General features: G+C 40.7%; 1 pseudogene; it reads right to left on the bottom strand.

Moving 5' to 3' along the window:
* Positions 1-2083: 2083 nt before the first annotated feature.
* The window catches only part of LOC121444467, a 40524-nt pseudogene continuing 19817 nt past the window's right edge, over positions 2084-22790 (bottom strand).

Below are 22790 nucleotides of genomic sequence, written 5' to 3'. Positions count from 1 at the left end.
AAACTACAAGTTCTGTTGGCTCTTTTGTGACAGAGCTGTGTCCCCTAGTTTCTTGCACATTCTCAAAGTTAACTGCTGTCTTAAGCTAGACCTACAGTCCCCTTACAGTCTCCTGTTGGCCCCAAGACTGAGTGCAATCCTCCTCTGAGTTGTTTCTTAAGAACTCTTTGAGTTATGTCTCATGGTCAGGTGTCCTCATAACTCTGAGACTATTTCCCCTACTTATTTGGCTGCTTAGATTTTTTTTTCCTGAAACAAAATTTCTCTGTGTAACCTTAGCTGTCCTGGAACTTACTCTATAGACCAGGCTGGCCTCAGATTCACAGAGCTCTGCCTGCAAATGCTGGCAATAAAGGCGTGAACCACCACATCTTGATGGCTTGGATTTTTTGTTATCATCCAAGACTAAGTATAGGTCCCTTTGCTTCCCTAGGACTGAAGCTGGCTCCTAATTCCCTCTTGAAAATTTGTGTGTGAGACTGAAGAGATGGCTCAGGCAGTAATGGCTACTAGAGGAGAGGTACCTCCAGAGGACCCAGGTTCAATTCCCAGCAACCACATAGTAGCTCACAACAGATTGTAACTCCAGTTCTTGGATATCCAACTCCCTCTACTGGCCTTTGTAGACAGCAGACATGCAAGTGGTGCACATTTGTCTAAGTAAAACACCAATACACATAAAATGTTAAATTTGTATATGTGTGTGTGTGTGTGTGTGTGCATGTGTGTGTGTGTGTGTGTGTGTAAGTCATGGAACGTGTGCAGAGGTCATATTATGGAGCTGGGCTCCAAAGATCAAGTTCAAGGTTGCCTGGAAAGGGCCTTTATCCATTGAGTCATCTCACCTGTGCTTCCCTGCCTCAGAGAGCCCAAAGTCTTCACACCTAGATGCCTTCTCTATGACTTAAAAACCACTACTGCAGCTGGGCAGTGGTGGCGCACACCTTTAATCCGGGTACTCAGAAGGCAGAGGTAGGCAGAGTTCAAGGCCAACCTGGTTTACATAGTGAGTTCCAGGACAGCCAGAGCTCTTATACAGAGAAAACCTGTCTCAAAATATCAAAAAGATAAAAATGAAGCCACAAGTGCAAAGATGACACAACACTAGTTGCTGATTGACCTACTTCACCCTTGAGGATACAGTTCTAATTCCAGAAGCTAAACTGCTGCATTCCTGCAAAACAACCCAACAAACTTTGAGCAAAGAACCTAAAGATCCAGATTCAGGTTTCAACAGTTTTATTGGGAGGTTTTTGTTTTCTGTGAAGTACACTAGTGATTGAGGAAGGGGACGCATTCACTTTGCAAGATAAGGGTTTCCCACCACTAAGGGAAAAGACATGGGGCAGGGCATACTGGGGTTTGGATCCACTTTCCCACCTCCTTCTGCTTTGTTCACATATGCTTTTTATCAGAGAACACAACACAAAGACAAGAAATTAAAAATAGATCAACCCCAAGAGGAGCCACACCTAAACTTTCACCCAGCCCAGACTTTGCCAGAACTGGGAGAGGCCAGGGAAGCTCACTCTGCAGCCCCAGGCTGCACAGAAAGGCTGAGGGACAGAGGGGTAGGCTATAGTTAATAAATTAGAATAAATTATAAGGGGGAGAAGGAATAAAATTTTGTGCTGGGAGGGGTCCCTTCTCTCCAACACATAAGAGTTGGGGGAGGAGACAAAGGCCACTACATTGGGAGTAAGAACATTTGGGGAAGAGTCAGTTTTTCCTCTACTCCTTCCCAATCAGCAGAATGAGGGTGTACACGTACACATACACACACACACACACACACACACACACACACACACACACACACACACACACACAGAGGAATCCTCTTTTCCTAGAACAAGGATAGGCCAAGAAAGAGGATACTATCCAACCCCCATCTCCCAAACTATCACTAAGTTAAGGATTTGGTTGGTGAATCAAATCAATGAGGTGGGTAATCGGAATGTGGTGGGGGAAGCAGAAGATGCTGGAAACAGGGATGTGCCCAGCCATACCATCTTCCCTGCCCCAGAGAAGGACATAGAGGTTAGGGAGAGGGTAGTATGGGCTGGAGGAGGGGAGTAAGAAATCACTGATCAGCCTCTCCAAAGACATCATTCTGTTTGTGCTTCATGCTCTCAAAATCAAAGGCAGACCCAGCCTTGCATTTGTAGATATCTTTGATGTCATTTCAGGTGGTCTCAAAGTGTGTGGTGGTATCATAGGAGCAGGAACAAAACACCTGTAAATAGGCAAATACCCAGGGCTCAGAGAAGTCAGACAGAGGATCTTGCGTGAGCATCAAGAGGCAGGGCTGACTGAGACAGGTTTCTTACCTGACTCTCGGAACCATCATCAATGGGTTCTTACGAATCACTTATAGCCACAAACCTTAAATGCAAATAGAAGACAGAGGTAGATTAAAGTTTCACAATAGGCCTTGTCCATTCCTGGTCTTCAACCCAGCCTTCCCAGTTTGGCTCAGCCCCTCACTTCTGGTCAGTGTGTTCCAAGAGCTCCAATGCAGGCTCAACCTCCTTTTCCGGTTCTGCAGTCTCCATGGTGGTGTTGGCAATGCCAATGTACTTGCCCTGTGCTGCCACGTTGTGGGCATAGGAGATCATGCACACATATATGTCTGACCACAGGAAGCACACAGTTAACATATGCCGGGGGAAATGACCACACAAAAAGGTAGTTCTTAGGAAATGGACAGGAATCTGGCCCAACTGGCCCTCCCCAGCCCAACATACAGACAGCATTCAAACTGTTGCTCTCATAAAGAAGGGAAGGCCTTTCAAACCCAGGTATATTGCATAACAAAATGTCACACAAATCCCCAAGACTTCTGGTGAGAATAGAGGCATAGCAACAGAAGGTAGTCCCTCATGGCTTGGCCTACATGACTTCCTGTTGACCTGGGTCTGAGGGATGATAATTTGACAGGAATTGGAATCACTGATGTTCTTGATGGGGTGGCTGAGGATAACGATGATGCGAATAAGGTGGCCAGCCTTCTGTACATGGTCTGGGATGTTGCTAGGATCACAGATCAGCTGCTTGCAGTGGGTCACCTGTGAAGGCACCAGAAGACTTTATGCCTGTCAGATTACACCTTGCCTTGTGTAGTAGTAAGCCAAGTCAAAAGTCAAGCCAGGCAGCTGAGTTGTCATCACCACCCCTCCTATGCATATAACCCCTTTCTTGAAGCTCATAGAGGTGAGCCCTCACATACAGGGCTAGGTGGTGACCCTACTACTGAAACACAATGATCACAAATACCTTTTTTTGCTGTTAATGGGGTTTTATTTGAGTCTATCTGGCCTATACTCGTCTCAAACTCAGGATCTTCCTCCCTTACCCATCTCAGTGCTCATGCACTACCGTATCAGGCTGAAGGATGCTTTTTTGGACAGGGGCATATGTCTCAGTTGGTAGAATGCTTGCCTATCATGCATAATGTCTAGGTTAGATTTCTAGCACTGCATAAACCAGGAATGTTGAAACACACCTGTTATCCCAGAATGAAGAAGGTGGAAGTGCAAGGATTAAGAGTTCATCCTCAGCTATATAGACTATTTGAAGTCAGCCTGGGATACATGATACCTTTTCCAAAAGAATACCTTCAGGACAACAGACACAGCATGTGGCTTCTGAAGATTACGTCTTGATTTAAATCCATCTGACTCTGCCTCCCTAGTACTGGAATTACAGGCATGTACCACCTTACCTAGCAATTTGAAGGATACTTTCTGCCAACAGGAATAGCTTTGAAGACTTTTATTGATCTCCCAGTTCCTAGCTATAAGTCTCTCAGGGTTAACCAACAGCAAACTTATCAGCAATAAGGCTCCCTATGAACATAGCCCTAAAAAAGACTAAACCTTAACTGAGCCACAGTAACAAATGCACATGGCATAATTACCTCTCCCTCAGATTTCACACCCACCACCTTGCCATTTTCCATGATGATGTTATCCACAGGTTTGTTCAGCATATATGTTCCCCCATAGATGGCACTCAATCTGTAGTAAGGAAAATGATGGGGAAGTCTTCTCAGAAGAATTGGGACCAAATCTACTATACTATTCCAACCCTACCAGTGAGATAGAGAAAACTGCCCAGGTAGGCAATAGTTAACTCCAACGACTTCAGGTGTCCTTCCTATGAACTTGGGGCCCATCTTGGCATACTCCTTCCTCTCCGGAGTTTCCATCCAGAATATTCTATTTTGCAAAGGGCCAGTTAGCATAACTTAAAGGAGTAGCTCCACAAAGAAAGGGCCCAGAAATTCAGAATATAGAACTCTCCAGAAAAGAGGCAGCTTGCAAGAATGCAGAACCTCAAGGTTCTGGGGTCCTAGAATTAGTACTCGTGCTACCAGAAACTGGGGCAACTATGTTAATGGTGATCGTCTCCTGTACTTTGTATTTCATTTACTTTTTAAATATTTTTATATTCACTATTTTATGTGTATGTAATTTATTTGCTCATGTCTGTATACCACATGAATTCTTGTTACCTGTAGAATTCAGATGAGGGTGTTGGATTCTCTAAAACTGTAGCTATGGACAGTTGTGAGCTACCATGTGGGTGTCGGAATTGAACCTGGGCCCTCTGTAAAAATAAGTGCTTTTGCCAAGTGGTGGTGGCCCACGCCTTTAATCCCAGCACTTGGGAGGAGAGACAGGCGGACCTCTGTGAGTTTGAGGTCAGCCTGTTCTACAGAGTGAGTTCCAGGACAAGCTCTAAAGCTACAGAGAAGCCCAGTCTTGAAAAATCAAAAACAAAATAAGTGCTCTTATCTGCTGAGCCAAGTCTCCATACTTTTGAAAGCATTATTCATAAAATCCAAAAAGTGGCAACACCTCTAATATTCACCAATGAATAAATAGTGCATAAAATATGTCCTATATATAAAGTGGGTTATTTAGCCACAAAATCTGAATGACATATTGATACATACTAAAAGATATATTCACCTGCCCATTGAAGGCTAGGTGTAAGATCACAATGAAGAAAGCATGTAGAATTGCACTGATACGACATATTCAAAACCCGACATGTACAAAGAATCAGAAGAGACAAGTACTTGCTAAGGGCTAGTAGGAGAGAAATAAGGATTAACTTCTTGATAGGTTAGAGTCTCTTTTTGAGATGATGAGAAAGTTCTAGGATTAGACAGTACTGATGGCCACACAATACTGTGAACGTGCCTCATAATACTAAATTATATGCTCTAAAATGATTCATGTTTAAACTTATGCTTTGTAATATTACCTCAATTAGAAAAACTATAGAAAACTAGGGAAATTGTAAGTATGCAGTGGAGGTGAATTGGAAGAAGGCTATTACTGAGAAATTTGCTACCTGAGCTGAGCCTGCAAGATATGTCCTCCAAAGACATGTTCTCCTTTCAAACACCCTACCCTTTGAATGGAGACTTGTTCAGCAGCTTCAGAAGAAAATAAGGAGGCAGTGTGCATGGAAATGAGTGAAGATAGGGCTATGGGAAGATATGGCAGCCTTTGTCTACCTCATCTGTTAATTTGGTGGTTGTTTTCTATAGTTGATTCAAATGATTGACCTACCTACCAAGACTGACAGTGGTGACGCACAGGCTGTGGTGAGGAAAATAAATGCAGATGTTTCCTATACTCCTGAAGCCCAATAATTGGTTCATAGGTTACCCTTTTCTCTTTTGCTTAGAGGATTCCTTTAAATGATGTGGCCCTTCGGGACTCAATGAAATGGGATATATTTTCTATTTATTTTAGTGAAATAATATTTTAATAAGTTTCTACAGTATAATAAAATTTAGGAACAAGCATACTGATAAAAGTGTATTTTGAGAAAGATCATAACCAACTTTCTGATTCATTTTTCTAAAGAAACATTTATATGGCAACAATGATAGATTTTTGAAGCATGATTCTGATTCTTTTCAATGAAGGAATTCTGAGTAGCCATCTACTGGTGTCTTCGTAGGTAAATTCTTAAACATGAAATGGACTTAGGGTCATTGTTCTCCATACAGAAGTGAAAATGAAATGAAGCAGTTGGTAGAAAGGGAAGAAAGGTGGTGCTAGAACAGAAGCATGGATTTAAGACCACAGATGCACTTGCCATATGGGTAAGTTTGGCCAAGGTACTTCCCCCTCAGAGCTGCAGGTTGTTGACATTACCTCACCTCCTAGTTCACAGGCCCCCATCACTCAGCAATGTGACTATACTTTTAAAAGTACAATTTGCTTATATAAAAAACAAGTATTACTATTATTCTTCAATGATAACAACTGTTGTTAAATCTAAAACCCACTCTCCTTTCTCAATATGAAACCAATGTGATTTTGTTCATATTTATACAATTTTCCTGTTTTCTTAGGCATTGTGTCTTTGTCACTGAGTGAAACTCTGCAAACCAGAAAAGTCTGGCCAGACGTGGTAGAATGTATGTGTAAATAATGCAAGTAAGGTTGTTTTTGTTGCTGTTGTTTGTTTTCTTTTATTTTGGTTTGCAGTTGTGGACATATGGTCTCACTATGTACCTTAGGCTGGCCTGGAACTCACTGTTTTTTCTGCCTTAACCACATGGGTACTTGCTAATAGGCATGTAAAACCATACCTGGTACTACCTGTACTGTCAAGAACTTTTATCCGTTAATCATTTGCAGTGCCTAGGATTGCTTTTAGATAGTAGAAGATTAAGACTTTGAATGCTTATGTGTTTGAAAATTGTGGAGGAAGCTAATAAAATCATGTGGAAGTTAAGGTGATATCATATGTTGCTTCTTTAATAGACACTGCAAGGAAGCATACAGTAAGACTACAGCAGATCTAAGAAGCCACAAGTATTGGCATCTTGGGCATGAGAGTGCACTCTAATTGTAGGGATAGAGAGGAAAGTTTCAGCAGTCTAATATCTGTTTTTTCTTGCCATCATTTTTGTTGATGAAGTTTTGAATATTCCTCTAAGTATACTAGTCATTTTCATGGACATGTAAGCAAGCTACAGGAGGTCACCAATTAGCCAGAGCCCTGAAAACAGCTTTTTTGTCTTACATTGAAAGTAATGATTAAATGGTCCTAGCGTTTATTTCATTAAAGATATCTTAACCGCTGCTCTAAATTCAGTTCCAGATATATAAAATTGGTGAACTATTTCTTCTCTAATCAAAGAACATGATTTAAAAAAACAGTTAAAATTTCAATATGCTATCTCTTTATACTACTATGACAAATACCTTAAAAACTGTCAACCTAAAGATTTATATTGGCTTGCTGTTTCAGAAGTCTCATTCTTTGGTCCACTGGTTCTAATACTTCTGGGACTCAAGTGAAATAGAGCTTCATGGCAGAAGGGCATAGTGAAACAAAGTTTCTTTATTATTTTTAATGCTGTAGTTAGAAGTGTAAAGGTAATGGGAAGGTTCCAAGGACACAAAGTATCTTTTCAGGACTTGCCCCCAGTGATGTGATTCTTGCTGAGCCGTTACTATGTTCTAGAAATCCTGCTAAGCTCTTGCATATGTTGGGCTTAGTTGCCACCAACAGTACTGTTTGTACAGTATCAAATACAGGTGAAAATAGGAAAGCTATGTATCACATTAAACCCAGCCCAATGCAGCTGGCTCACTCAACTTATAAGCCCAAGAATAGTTAAATAGTAGATACGTGGGTATGTCCTGATGGTAGTGCTTTCATTTGTTTGCTTGCTTGGGAATTTTTAATTTTGCTTTGACCCCAAAAAACACTCAGTTAGATAAGGCTTATTATCAATATTTAGCTTACTGAGACATGAGAAATATAGATCAGCCACAATAAGCGATGATTGCCTACAAGTATTCAGGAGACTATATATATGGACACAAGACAAGGCAAATACAGTAAACACTCTTAGCTGCAGTGGCTGCTGAATTCTCCTTTGAAAGAATTTCATTTTCCAATTTTGAATGGGAGGAGGTTGTTACTCAAAAAATTAGGAAAGTATAGCACTGGTTTCTAGGGAGTGTTTAAGCACCCTCCCCCACATACACAGGCTTTTTCCCCTTTAGCTTCTCTGCTCTCGTTCCCTTTCTCCTATTTTCTTCTCTTTCCCCCTCCACTTCTTTCTCTCTTTATTTCTCATTATCTTTTACTTTCTGTATCCCTTTCCTCTGTTCCTTAACTATCTACCAATCTATAACCACATACATGTATTTGATCTTCTTTCTGTAAACCTTGTCAGATATTTCTTGATTTTTACCCTTTTGATTATACATATTAGTAGTATTAGGTGCGGTGGGGCTGCGTCCCCAGCACCCCGGCTGCCCACATGGCTAGCTTATGCCCTGAAATAACAACACACAAACTGTATTCATTTAAACACTGCTTGGCCCTTTAGCTCTAGCCCTTACTGGCTAATTCTGATATCTGGATCAACCCATCTCTAATAATCTGTGAGCACCGGTCTTACCTGGAAAGATTCAGCATGTCTAACCTGGCCGCTTGCTTCATCGCATGCATCTTCCCAGGAGCCGGGAGCATGGCGTCTCCCTGAGGCGTCTGCCCCCGAGAGGAGAGCTGTCGAGTCTGAGCTCACTTCCTCTTCCTCCCAGTATTCTGTTCTGTTACTCCACCTACCTATGTTCTAACCAATAAAATGGGCCAAGGCAGTTCCTTTATTAGCCAATGACCTTCCTCCATCATTTATGGTTATTATTTTTGAATGTTTTATGAGTACCAATGATATCGGTAGTAGATAAAGCTGCTTATTTATTTTCCCCATGATTTTTATCTCGTGTATAAAATTAAATATTAATATTGTCATCAATTACTCCCTAAAAGATGTTGGAAACTATTTGTTAGTAACATATTGATAAAAACTATGTAAATAGATATTTTCCTGCTATTCTGACTCCCACATCTTCATTCACAAAAGAACATTTTATTTGTATCATCAAGTAAGAGGGTAAAAATTTAAGTGAGACATATTATTTATTACTTGCTTTGCTTTCCAAAGCAAATCCTAGGAGCTTCATTTTTGACTGTGTCTAGTATCAATTTTAAATTTATGTTTTCAAATATGCTGAAAAAGAAAGAGGTATCTATTACTTATCTACTTACAATAAATTGTTCATTTCATTCTGTATTAACCTGAAATGACCCTATCCGAGAGCAATACTGACGAATATCTTGCATATCATCATAGAACCTTCATCTGGTGATGGATGGAGACAGAGACAGAGACCCACACTGGAGCACTGGACTGAGCTCCCAAGGTCCCAATGAGGAGCAGAAGGAGGGAGAACATGAGCAAAGAAGTCGGGACCACGAGGCGTGCACCCACCCACTGAGACAGTGGAGCTGATCTACTGGGAGCTCACCAAGGCCATCTGGACTGTGACTGAAAAAGCATGGGATAAAGCCAGACTCTCTGAACATGACGAACAATGAGGGCTGATGAGACACCAAGGACAATGGCACGGGGTTTTGATCCTACTTAATGTGCTGGCTTTGTGGAAGCCTAGCCAGTTTGGATGTTCACCTTCCTAGATATGGACGGAGGGGGGAGGACCTAGGACTTGCCACAGGGCAGGGAACCTGGACTGCTCTGTGGACTGGAGAGGGAGGGGGAGAGGAGTGGGGGGAGGGGTAGAAGGTGGGAGGAGGGGGAGAAGGGTGGGAGGAGGGGGAGGGAGATGGGAGGCTGGGAGGAGGTGGAAACTTGTTTTTTGTTTATGTTTTTTTTCTTCTTTTCTTAATAAAAAAATTATTAAAAAAAAAAAAAAAAAAAATTAACTGGATATTCAACTATGTCACCATGACAAATAAAATGAAGAAATAAATAAATAATAAATAAGTAAATTAAAAAAAAAAAAAAAAAAAAAAAAAAAAAGAAATTCTTTCTTTGCTTTCAGAAGCTGAAATGATTTCAACCCGATAGAGCATATGCATGTCTGACCTCTTAACATTGCAACTTAAAATATATGCATATGAATTTTTTATGCATATGAATTTTATCTGACCATTTAGAAGACAATTTCCTTCTGGGAGTATATTTCTCAATGAGATCAACAAATTTCAGATTCTGAACCAAACTATACAAAAGAGGTCACATAAATCTGAACAAAATTGGACAACTGTCAAGAAAAAAATAGTGTAAACATGCTGTCGGACAATGATCATTTATCCTGTCACTTGTATTATTTTAATAAAATGCTGATTAGCGAGTAGCCAGGCAGGAAGTATAGGCAGTGTGACCAGGCAGGAAGTAGAGGTAGGTCAAGAGAATAGGAGAATACTGGGAAGAGGAAAGCTCAGTCTGCAGTTGTCATCCAGATACAGGGAAAGCAAGATGAGAATGCCTCAGTGATAAAGGTACCAAGCCACGTGGCTAACACAGACAAGAATTATGGGCTAATATAAGCTATAAGAGTTAATAAGGAGCCTGGGCCAATAGACCAACCAGTTTATAGTTAATGTAGATCTCTATGTATTTCTTTGGGACTGAATGGCTACAGGACCCAGTGGGACAGAAACCCCTGGCAAGATAACAAATAGAATCTTGACCATAGTCATGAAGAGCGCATGTTTTGGAGTTGGAAACACTGACTTTAATATTTATTTGCATGTGGTATTAGGAAAAAACTCTTGTCTGGGATTCAGCTTCCTCATCTATAAAGTAGAGATAATACTAAGCACTGATTTGCTGTCATTTTTGAGTGCCAAATAAAACAAATATATTTAAAATCATTTGTGAGTGTCCAAAATAATATCTTCATACTGTTTAGGAGATTAAATCTCTTGATAATTGGCAGTGGTTATTAGTATTGCCCTATTAGTCATAACCATCCATGTAAGAACACCAATTGAGGGTAATAAAAGATTATGGTATAGTGCTTGATTTATGACTTGTCAAGATTAATACTCTGAGACTTAAAGAAACTAATGAAGCTTCAAAAAGGATGTAGGTTTATTTTTAGGTCTTAATTTATGTTTTAGTCCTAAAATATAAAAACACCATAAAAATACCTTAATGAACAGAAAATTATCACATCACAGTTTTCAAGGACTGAGCTCAAAATTTTGTGTGATGAAAGAGCCATAGTCTCCGTGAAAGCCTTAGAAGAATGCTTTTCCTTCCTGCAGATATTTGTAGCCCAAGGTCTTCCTTAGCTTGCAGTTAAGGCATGCCAGTCCCAATTTCCTTCATCACCTCTGCATAGTTGGATCCAGATTCTGCTCTTCTTAATCATATTGAATTCAGAGGCCATCCTACCCCAGTATGCCTTTCTCCATGTTTCTTCTTATTAGTTAATTCTTGATACTATAGAAAGTCTTTATATGTCAACTTAGCATCACTTTTTATGACATTTCCACATAAGGTCATGTCTATAAGTACTACAGATTAGAACATCATCATGCCCTTGGAGGACAAAGTTAATCCTGGCCCAAAATTATCTTTTAATGTCCTCCAAAAAGTGATATGCTCATCTTGATCTAGAATTAATATGAAAAGAGTAAACAGGTCTATTAAGGCAGTAAGATCATGGAAATTGAGATTTAGTTGGGAAAATAACGTATGCAGTGAATAAGAAAATATTGCTTAAAAGTGTTGGGTTGTCCTGATGAGCATGGTAGTAGAAGTTACTGGAAATGTTAACTATGTAATATGTATGCAGTCCTCCTGTTTGCTTTGATTTTTTCCTTATTTTTCTAATACGCTGACTATTCCCACCATTCACCCTATTAAGAACCCGAGACTTTATAGAATCCCTACCTCTATTCAACTTCAAGATGGCCTCTTTAGGGTGCCTGAACTGATCTTCTCCTGTAATCAGATTTGTGAATACCCTAACATTCATCACAGAGCCTTCAGCCAATAATTGATGGAAAAGGGTACACAGACTGGCAACCAGACTGCAGGGCGAGATCTGGGAATCCAGTTGAAGAAAGGGATGAGGGAATGTATGAGCAAGGGAGATCAATATCACGAAGGAAAAATCTACAGAGACAGCTGAACCAAGCTCATGGGAACTCATGAACCCTAGGCAGGCAGCTATAGAGCTTCCATGGGACCCAACGAGGCCCTCTGCATGTGAAGGACAGTTGTTTGGTTTGATCTATCTGAGGGGCCCCTAGCAGTGGGACCAGAAAAACCCCTAGTGCATGAATAAGCTTGTTGGGGCCCATTCCCTATGGTGGGATGCCATGCTCAGCCTTAATCTGGGGAGGCAGGTAGCTTGGTAATGCTTTAACTTGATATGCCATGCTTTGTTGACTTCCCATGGGAGGCCTTACCCTTTGGGAGGAGTGGATGCATGAGCAGGCAAGGAGGAGCAGGAGAAGGGGTGGGAGAAGAACTGTGGCTGAAATGTAAACTGAAATTTAAAAATGTAAATACATTAAAAATAAAAAAATAAGATGTCCTCTTTATTTAACAACTGACTAGTTACTTTGATCAAATAATGTGAATTGTCAAACCATAGTCTCCCTGAATGTTTGCTGTCTAGAACATGGCACAGATTCTAAGTGGTATTTTTAATCCTCTATACTGCTACAAATCTGGACTTGGTAATCCTCTATCAACATTCATCAAAAAGTACCTATTAGTGACAAAATAATATTTAAGGTCCTTTCTGTTAGTGCAGAGACCAATATACTTCCAGTTTTCATGCTGTCTCTACTGGGCAGTCTTTCACTATGGGCTAGTGTCTGTACCATCCTGCATAATGAGCACCTGTGGCACTTTAACCACCTTGTACTGTATCATGTCTCAGTGATATCACATGCCCTTGTTCTCAACTTGATATCACCTCCTCCTCTCACCTTTTAACCTTCTTATTGGCTACTTTTATAAATTCACCTCCTTCATGAAGGCTTTCCTGATGCACCTTCTTTCCTGATACAAAGACTCATACTTTATTTCATCATGAGAATAAAGTATCAATTAATCATTTGCTCTGTTACATATCATAGAAGAGCATTATCATCAATTAAATTGATTTTCCACCCATGACATCATGAACACTTGAGAAAGACAGTGGTTAGTGCCTGCCTCTACCTCTTATACTAAGCACTGAGTCTGGTCCAGGATGAGAAACTTAAGAAATGGTTCTGGAACCCCTCCCTTGCACTTAACTGGTTTTGGTAATCTCTTCCCCTTGCTAGATTAGCTGGTCCTCCCTCTTTTTAAGGAGAGGAGCTTGATCCTGCCTCAACTTGATGTGTCATGATTTGGCAATCCCATGGGAGGCCAATCCCTTTCTGAGTGGAGATAGAGGAGGAGTAGGTAGGGAAGGGGTAAAGGGAAAGAGTAGAGGATGGGAAGAGAGGTAGGGAGAAGAAACTGGTTGGTATGTAAAATAAGTAAAAAAATATTTTTTAAATAAAAAATAAATGTTTCTTGGTTGAAAAGTAGAAAATGTCTTATGTGCACCAACCTCTTACCATAGAATTTTCTTAAAGATGGCAGACTTTCATTATAATATTTTTGACAACTTTTAAGGTAAGAATTTTGCTTCTACTTCCTAAAAATCCTTTATCAAGGGAGGCATTTAGTCTAATTTGGGGATATAATGAGAATGTTTTTGATGGCACCACCCAAGTTGGTATCAACTGAGATCTCCAGAGTTCATATAGAATATTTTCTTTGAGTGTTTTAATTCATCATTTTCAAAAGTCTAATGAGTGAGAATACATTGAGTAGGATTGAGATAATATTTAGTATACAATCCTCCTTGTAAACATCGTGAATGAAAATGACTGTTAAACAGGCATGCTCAGTACCAACTTAAGCTCAGGCAAGCTTAGCCATGCAAATCAATGCAAGTTCATCTTTCAGTGTCATCTGTCTGAGTTTCTGACTGGTGGTGAATACCTTGACTAGAAAGATGAAATACTGGAATGCCAGCCAGTGCTCTGACATCTCCAGATGGTGCCAATTACTGCCAGTGGAGCCTGTCCTGCTGTGAGCCCAAGATGTCTGATTTGTGGACACAGGAAAATGAAAAAGAGGCCTTCCAGCTGGGCTTGTCAACTGTCCTTTATTGTTCTTTAACCAAAATTGTAATGAAGTGTGAATGGCTCTTCCCTTTTACTTTTTTGATGATGATAGCTAGGGACATTGAACATGAGAATGAAGCAATGTTACTCATGTTAATTTGCAGAGTCATGTTAATTGCCAAGCATATTCTAGAGAATTTGGAGTATGTCACTAGCCAGTTATTTTTCTCACCCCACTTCTAGTGTACAAACTGGAATATGAATAAAAGATAATGAAAATATTGCAAGTTTGTGATTTTTGGTGAGCTATGTACATAAAAATATCTTATAGCACATCACTTGAAGAAAGTACTTCTGTTAGAATTGTACTACTGTTACGTGAAAGACTTCGGATATTGAATCTTCCTGTGTTTATGCTCCAGAATCAGATAATCCCAGGACACATATTTGAAGTATAATAGTCAAATAAACTTTATTCTTCTCTTCCTCTCTGTGTGTATGTTGCATTCCTACGTTTGAAGGATCATCCCACAATAATACTTGGGTATAAACTGAATCCTCATTCTAAGACTAACAAAGTAAAATTTCAATTCTTTTTTTTTCTTTTTTTTTATTGCGAAAAGAAGAAAAAAAACATAAACAAAAAACAAGTTTCCACCTCCTCCCAGCCTCCCATTTCCCTTCCCCTCCTCCCACCCTTCTCCCCCTCCTCCCACCCTTCTCCCCCTCCTCCCACCCTTCTCCCCCTCCCCCCACTCCTCTCCCCCTCCCTCTCCAGTCCACAGAGCAGTCCGGGTTCCCTGCCCTGTGTTAAGTCCTAGGTCCTCTCCGTCCATATCTAGGAAGGTGAACATCCAAACTGGCTAGGCTCCCACAAAGCCAGAACATTAAGTAGGATCAAAACCCCCTGCCATTGTCCTTGGTGTCTCATCAGCCCTCATTGTTCGCCATGTTCAGAGAGTCCGGTTTTATCCCATGCTTTTTCGGTCACAGTCCAGCTGGCCTTGGTGAGCTCCCCGTAGATCAGCTCCTCTGTCTCAGTGGGTGGATGCACGCCTCGTGGTCCCGAATTCTTTGCTCATGTTCTCCCTCCTTCTGCTCCTCCTTGGGACCTTGGGAGCTCAGTCCAGTGCTCCTGTGTGGGTCACTGTCTCGATCTCTATCCATCACCAGATGAAGATTCTATGATGATATGCAAGATATTCGTCAGTATTGCTCTAGGATAGGGTCATTTCAGGTTCCCAATCCTCAGCTGCCCAAGGAACTAACTGGGAACTTCATCTTGGGCACTAGGGAGCCCCTCTAGGGTCAAGTCGCTTGCCCACCCTAAAGTGGCTCCCTTAACTAAGAATTGTGGTTCCGTGCTCCCCTATCCACCTTTCCTTTATCCCAATTCTCCCATTTCCCAGGTCCCCCCTCCTTCCCTTCTACCTTTTCTCTCCCCATCTCCCCTTACCCCCATCCCACCCCACCCCCAAGATCCCATTTTCTCCCCGGAAATTTGGTCTACTTCCCTTAGCGAAGAGGACAACTATATGTTTTTCCTTCGGTTCACCTTCTTCCTTAGCTTCTTTAGGTTCACCTATTGTAGACTCCGTGGTCCTTATTTATGGCTAGAAACCAATTATGAGTGAGTACATCCCATATTCATCTTTTTGGGTCTGGGCCACCTCACTCAGGATAGTGTTTTCTATTTCCATCCATTTGCATGCAAAATTCGAGAAGTCATTGTTTTTTACCGCAGCGTAGTACTCTAGCGTGTATATATTCCATACTTTCTTCATCCATTCTTCCATTGAAGGGCATCTAGGTTGTTTCCAGGTTCTGGCTATTACAAATAATACTGCTATGAACATAGTTGAACAAATGCTTTTGTCATTTGATAGAGCATCTCTTGGGTATATTCCCAAGAGTGGTATTGCTGGGTCCAGGGGTAAGTTGATCCCGATTTTCCTGAGAAACCGAAACACTGACTTCCACAGTGGTTGCAAAAGATTGCATTCCCACCAGCAATGGATGAGGGTACCCGTTCTTCCACAGCCTCTCCAGCAAAGGTTATCCTTGGTGTTTTTGAGTTTAGCCATTCTGACAGGTGTAAGATGATATCTCAAAGTTGTTTTGATTTGCATTTCCCTGATTGCTAAGGAAGTTGAGCACGACCTTAAGTGTCTTTTGGCCATTTGAACTTCTTCTGTTGAGAATTCTCTGTTCAGTTCAGTGCCCCATTTTTTAATTGGGTTAATTAGCATTTTAAAGTATAGTTTCTTGAGTTCTCTATATATTTTGGAGATCAGACCTTTGTCTGTTGCGGGGTTGGTGAAGATCTTCTCCCAGTCAGTAGGTTGCCTTTGTGTCTTAGTGACAGTGTCCTTTGCTTTACAGAAGCTTCTCAGTTTAAGTAGGTCCCATTTATTCAATGTTGCCCTTAATGTCTGTGCTTCTGGGGTTATACATAGGAAGCGATCTCCTGTGCCCATCTGTTGTAGGGTATTTCCCACTTTCTCTTCTATCAGGTTCAGTGTGTTCGGGCTGATATTGAGGTCTTTAATCCATTTGGACTTGAGTTTTGTGCACGGTGAGAGATATGGGTCTATTTTCATTCTTCTACAGGTTGACATCCAGTTGTGCCAGCACCATTTGTTGAAGATGCTTTCTTTCTTCCATTGCATACTTTTAGCTCCTTTATCGAAAATGAGGTGTTCATAGGTTTGTGGGATAAAATCCGGGTCTTCTATACGATTCCATTGGTCGACTTCTCTGTTTTTATGCCAGTACCACACTGTTTTCATTACTGTAGCTCTGTAATAGAGTTTGAAGTCAGGGATGGTAATGCCTCCAGAAGATCCTTTATTGTATAGGATTGTTTTGGCTATCCTGGGTTTTTTGTTTTTCCATATAAAGTTGATTATTGTCTTCTCCAGATCTGTGAAGAATTTTGATGGGATCTTGATGGGGATTGCATTGAATCTATAAATTGCCTTTGGTAGAATTGCCATTTTTACTATGTTGATCCTCCCAATCCAAGAGCAAGGGAGGTCCATCCATTTTTTGGTATCCTCTTCAATTTCTTTCTTCAATGCCTTAAAGTTCTTGTCAAATAGATCTTTCACTTCCTTGGTTAGATTTACCCCCAGATATTTTATGCTGTTTGTGGCTATCGTGAATGGTGAAGCTTCTCTGATTTCCCTCTCTGCTTCCATATCCTTTGTGTATAAGAGGGCCACTGATTTTTTGGAGTTGATCTTGTATCCTGTCACATTACTAAAGCTGTTTATCAGCTGTATAAGTTCTTTGGTGGAGTTTTTGGGGTCGCTTATGTACACTATCATATCATCTGCAAATAACGAAAGTTTAACTTCTTCCTTTCCAATTCGAATCCCCTTGATCCCATTATGTTGTCTTATTGCTATTGCTAGAACTTCAAGCACTATATTGAAGAGGTATGGTGAGAGTGGACAGCCTTGCCGTGTTCCTGAGTTAAGCGGGATGGCTTTGAGTTTCTCTCCGTTTAATTTGATGTTAGCTGTCGGCTTGCTGTATATAGCTTTTATTATATTTAGGTATGACCCTTGTATCCCTAATCTCTCCAAGACTTTTAACATAAATGGATGTTGAATTTTGTCAAATGCTTTTTCAGCATCTAATGAAATGATCATATGGTTTTTTTCTTTCAGTTTATTTATATGCTGGATTACATTGATAGATTTTCGTATGTTGAACCAGCCCTGCATCTGATGAATGAAGCCTACTTGATCATAATGGATAATTTTTCGGATGTGTTCTTGGATTCGATTTGCCAGTATTTTGTTGAGGATTTTTGCGTCGATATTCATGAGTGAGATTGGCCTGTAGTTCTCTTTCCTGGTTGAGTCTTTGAGTGGTTTTGGTATCAGAGTAATTGTGGCTTCATAAAAGGAATTTGGTAATGACCCTTCTGATTCTATATTGTGGAATACATTAAGGAGTATAGGTATTAGGTCTTCTTGGAAGTTCTGGTAGAATTCTGCATTGAAACCATCTGGTCCTGGGCTTTTTTTGGTAGGGAGGTTTTTGATAACAGCTTCTAATTCTTCGCGACTTACAGGTCTGTTTAGATTGTTCACCTGGTCCTGGTTTAGTTTTGGTAAATGGTATTTATCTAAAAAAGCGTCCATTTCTTTTACATTTTCCAGTTTTGTGGCATATAGGCTTTTGTAGTAAGATCTAATGACTCTCTGAATTTCCTCTGTGTCTGTGGTTATGTCCCCCTTTTCATTTCTGATCTTATTAATTTGCGTGTTCTCTCTCTTTCGTTTGATTAGTTTGGATAGGGGTTTATCTATCTTGTTGATTTTCTCCAGGAACCAGCTTTTTGTTTCACTGATTCTTTGTATTGTTTTCTGTGTTTCTATTTTGTTGATTTCAGCCCTCAATTTGATTATTTCCAGTCTTCTACTCCTCCTAGGTGAGTCTGCTTCTTTTTTTCTAGAGCTTTCAAGTGGGCTGTTAAGTCTCCAATATGTGCTTTCTCTGTTTTCTTTAGGTGGGCACTTAGTGCTATGAACTTTCCTCTCAGGACTGCTTTCATAGTGTCCCATAAGTTCGAGTATGTTGTTTCTTTATTTTCATTGAATTCAAGGAAGACTTTAATTTCTTTCTTTATTTCTTCCTTAATCCAGGTATGGTTCAGTAGATGACTGTTCAGTTTCCATGAGTTTGTAGGCTTTCTGGGGGTAGCATTGTTGTTGAATTCTAACTTTAATCCATGGTGATCTGATAAGACACAGGTGGTTACTAATATTTTTTTGTAACTGTGTAAGTTCGCTTTGTTACCAAGTATGTGGTCAATTTTCGAGAAGGTTCCATGAGCTGCAGAGAAGAAGGTATATTCTTTCCTCTTTGGGTGGAATAATCTATAGATGTCTGTTAAGTCCATTTGCTTCATTACCTCCATTAATTCTCTAATTTCTCTGTTAGGTTTCTGTCTGATTGACCTGTCCATTGGTGAGAGAGGAGTGTTGAAGTCTCCTACTATTAGTGTGTGCGGTTTGATGGCTGCCTTGAGTTTTAGTAATGTTTCTTTTACGTACGTGGGTGCTTTTATATTAGAGGCATTGATATTCAGGATTGAGACTTCTTCCTGATGAATTGTTCCTGTTATGAGTATAAAATGTCCCTCTCCATCTCTTCTGATTGATTTAAGTTTGAAGTCAACTTTGTTAGAAATTAGTATGGCCACACCTGCTTGTTTCTTAGGTCCATTTGCTTGATAAGCCTTTTCCCAGCCCTTTACTCTGAGTAGGTGCCTGTCTTTGTGGTTGAGGTGTGTTTCTTGTAGACAGCAGAATGTTGGATCCTGTTTTCTTATCCAATCTCTTAGCCTGTGCCTTTTTATAGGTGAGTTGAGCCCATTGATATTAAGTGATATTAATGACCAGTGGTTGTTAACTCCGGTCACTTTTTAAGTAGTAGGGTTTGTGTGTTTTCCTTCTTTGATTTGCGCTGGTGAAGAGTCTCTAGATGTCTGAGTTATTGTGGTCATTGTTGGACTCCTTGGTTAGTGATTTTCCTTCTATTATTTTCTGTAAGGCTGGATTTGTGGCTACGTATTGTTTAAATTTGTTTTTATCCTGGAAAATTTTGTTTTCTCCATTTATAGTGAATGAAAGTTTGGCTGGATATAGTAGTCTGGGCTTGCATCCGTGGTCTCTTAGTTTTTGGAGAACATCTATCCAGGACCTTCTGGCTTTCATGGTTTCCATAGAGAAGTCAGGTGTAAGGCTGATAGGTTTACCTTTATAAGTAACTTGGCCTTTTTCCTTTGCGGCTCTTAATATTCTTTCTTTATTCTGTATATTTTGTGTTTTGATTATTATATGGCGAGGGGATGTTTTCTTTTGATCCAGCCTATTTGGTGTTCTGAATGCTTCTTGAACCTTCATAGGTACATCTGTCTTCAGGTTGGGAAAGTTTTCTTCTATAATTTTATTAAGTGTATTTTCTGTACCGTTGAGCTGCACTTCTTCTCCTTCTTCTACTCCAATTATTCTTAGGTTTGGTCTTTTTATTGTGTCCCATATTTCCTGAATGTTTTGTGATGAGAGTTTGTTGACTTGCTGTTTTCTTTGATCAGAGTGTTTATTTTCTCTATGTTATCCTCAGAATCTGAGATTCTTTCTTCTATCTCTTGTATTCTGCTGGTTATACTTGATTCTGTAGTCTCTATTCGTTTACCTAGATTTTCCATGTCCAGTCGGCCCTCTGTTTGTGTTTTCTTCTTTGCCTCCATTTCAGTTTTCAAGTTATGAACTGTTTCCTTTATCTGCTTGATTGTTTTTCCTTGGTTTCCTAGGGTATCATTCACTGATTTACTCAATTCCTCAAACTTTCTATTATACTTCTCATCCATTTCTATAAGGGCGTTTTTTATATGCTGTTTAAGGGTGTCAATCACTTTCATGAAGTCAGTTTTTTCTACTTCTTCTTGATTAAGGTGTTCATGTCCTCCTGTTGTGGGGTCACTGGCTTCTCGGGGTTTCGTGTTGTTTTTCAGATTGTTGGGAGAATTCCTGCATTGGCGTCTGCCCATCTCTTCCACCCAATACTCCCCTTTGGATCTTCTTTTATAGGATCAGGTCTTCTTGCCCACTGATGTACCTTCCCAGTGATGTCACTCCCCAGAGATGTTTCTCCACAATGATGTTTCACTCGGTGCCCAGATCGAAACTCTGCGCTGCTTGGTTAGCTCGCGAACAAAGGGCCCACCCTGCTCGCTGCGGGCAGGCTATGGGAACAAAGGAGCTACCGGCTACCCCTTTGTCTTCCCGGTTCAGATTCAGTCCCAGCGCCCTAGCAGGCTGGGCAGGGAGGCACTATGCCCCAAAAGAGGGAGGGAGACAGGGGGTGTGGGGATCTGGATGTAAGCTGAGTGGGATAAGAAGAGAGAGGGGGTTTGGGCAGTATAGCCCCTGTAGGATGGCCAGGAAGTGTGGGCGGGCTGAGGTATGATCCCAGCTGCCGCAGCACTCACTCACCACAATGATGTTTCACTCGGTGCCCAGATTGAAACTCTGTGCTGCTTGGTTAGCTCGCGAACAAAGGGCCCACCCCGCTCGCTGCGGGCAGGCTATGGGAACAAAGGAGCTACCGGCCACCCCTATGTCCTCCCGGTTCAGATTCGGTCCCAGCGCCCTAGCAGGCTGGGCAGGGAGGCGCTATGCCCCAAAGGAGGGAGGGAGACAGTGGGTGTGGGGATCTGGATGTAAGCTGAGTGGGATAGGAAGAGAGAGGGGGTTTGGGCAGTATAGCCCCTGTAGGATGGCCAGGAAGTGTGGGCGGGCTGAGGTATGATCCCAGCTGCCGCAGCACTCACTCACCACAATGATGTTTCACTCGGTGCCCAGATCGAAACTCTGCGCTGCTTGGTTAGCTCGCGAACAAAGGGCCCACCCCGCTCGCTGCGGGCAGGCTATGGGAACAAAGGAGCTACCGGCCACCCCTATGTCCTCCCGGTTCTAGATATACAATTTATAATGATATATAATTGACGCATCGAAATTGAAGCTTTCAGAAAGTTTCAATAAACATAGCTAAGCACCTTAATCCAACAATTGCCTAGAATAAATGGTATTTTGATTGAGGAGATACAACTGAACAGTTGTATATTATATGGCCTATAGTGTGACAGGAAGAGACTAACATCTACCCAAGCTATTTATATTGGTGATCTGAATTCCAACAAAAGAACTTTTCTCAGCATAATTTCTGAATGACTTTGCATGGCATGCTATTGGACCAGAATCTAGGAACATAAAATGCACTATGGCCTCTGCCCACCATTTGGGAACCTCCTAGGTGAGTTTAGATGGATGTGGGAAGGCAGTAAGCTGTTTGTTTTGTGCTTCTTTTGCTTTCAATGTTGTCTATCCAATCCATTCATGCAGCAGATACTGCTTTGGCTCTTACACTTGAGTTGTTATATGATAGCAGCCTAAAAATTTGTCCAAATTTGGGGGACTATAATAAAAAGGACATTATTAGGAGACTAGTTATTAAAAGAGAATAACGAAGGAAACTTACTAGGCATTCATATACACAGTACTTGATACTTTATTATGGCTTCATTCCACTTGTACTTACAAAAAACTTCATGAAATAAGAGCTAACATTGTATTCCACTGAAACAGTAATCAGCCTTGCTTCTAAAATCATGCAGTAATGCATAAAGAAAAGATTCCATGGCAAATCCATGTTAATTCCACAGTCTTGTATCTTAGAAAAATTCTAACACACTAAAACCTATTCCAACATGTGGTAGTACTTTCTCATTAGGATTGCCATTAAATACTATTCCAACATGTAGTAGTACTTTCTTTCTAATTAGGAATGCCAGCCTGCAAATATTGACAGGGAGAATTATGAAAGCTTAGCATTATCTTAGACTTCTTCCTAGCTAGTTCTTATAACTTAAATTAATCCATATTTTTAATCTATGTTCTTCCATGTGGCTCATTACCTCATCTCAGTACTGCCCATCCTTCCTCCTCTCCATCTGACTGGCCACCCTGCCTTTCTTCTTTTCAGAGTTCTTTCTCTGCCTAGAAGTCCAGCCTATACTCTCTTGCCTAGCTGTTGGCTCCTCAGCTGTTTATTACACCAATAACAGAAATATATCTTCACTCAGTGTATAAAATCCCACAACCTTTCTGCTTTTTTGTCTAAATAAAAAGAAATGGTTTAAACTCTAACATAGTAGACTATATAAAATGAGAACAATTATCAGGTAAGAATTACATTCCATAGGTCTTTTTTTTTATTGAAAAAATGGGGGA

This window comes from Microtus oregoni, unplaced genomic scaffold (genome assembly GCF_018167655.1).
Source record: "Microtus oregoni isolate MIOR12 unplaced genomic scaffold, Mior012 000127F_ref0000509, whole genome shotgun sequence".
Taxonomy (NCBI): Eukaryota; Metazoa; Chordata; class Mammalia; order Rodentia; family Cricetidae; genus Microtus; species Microtus oregoni.
The sequence above is the reverse complement of the archived record's forward strand: the minus strand, read 5'-3'. Positions and strand labels throughout refer to the sequence as shown.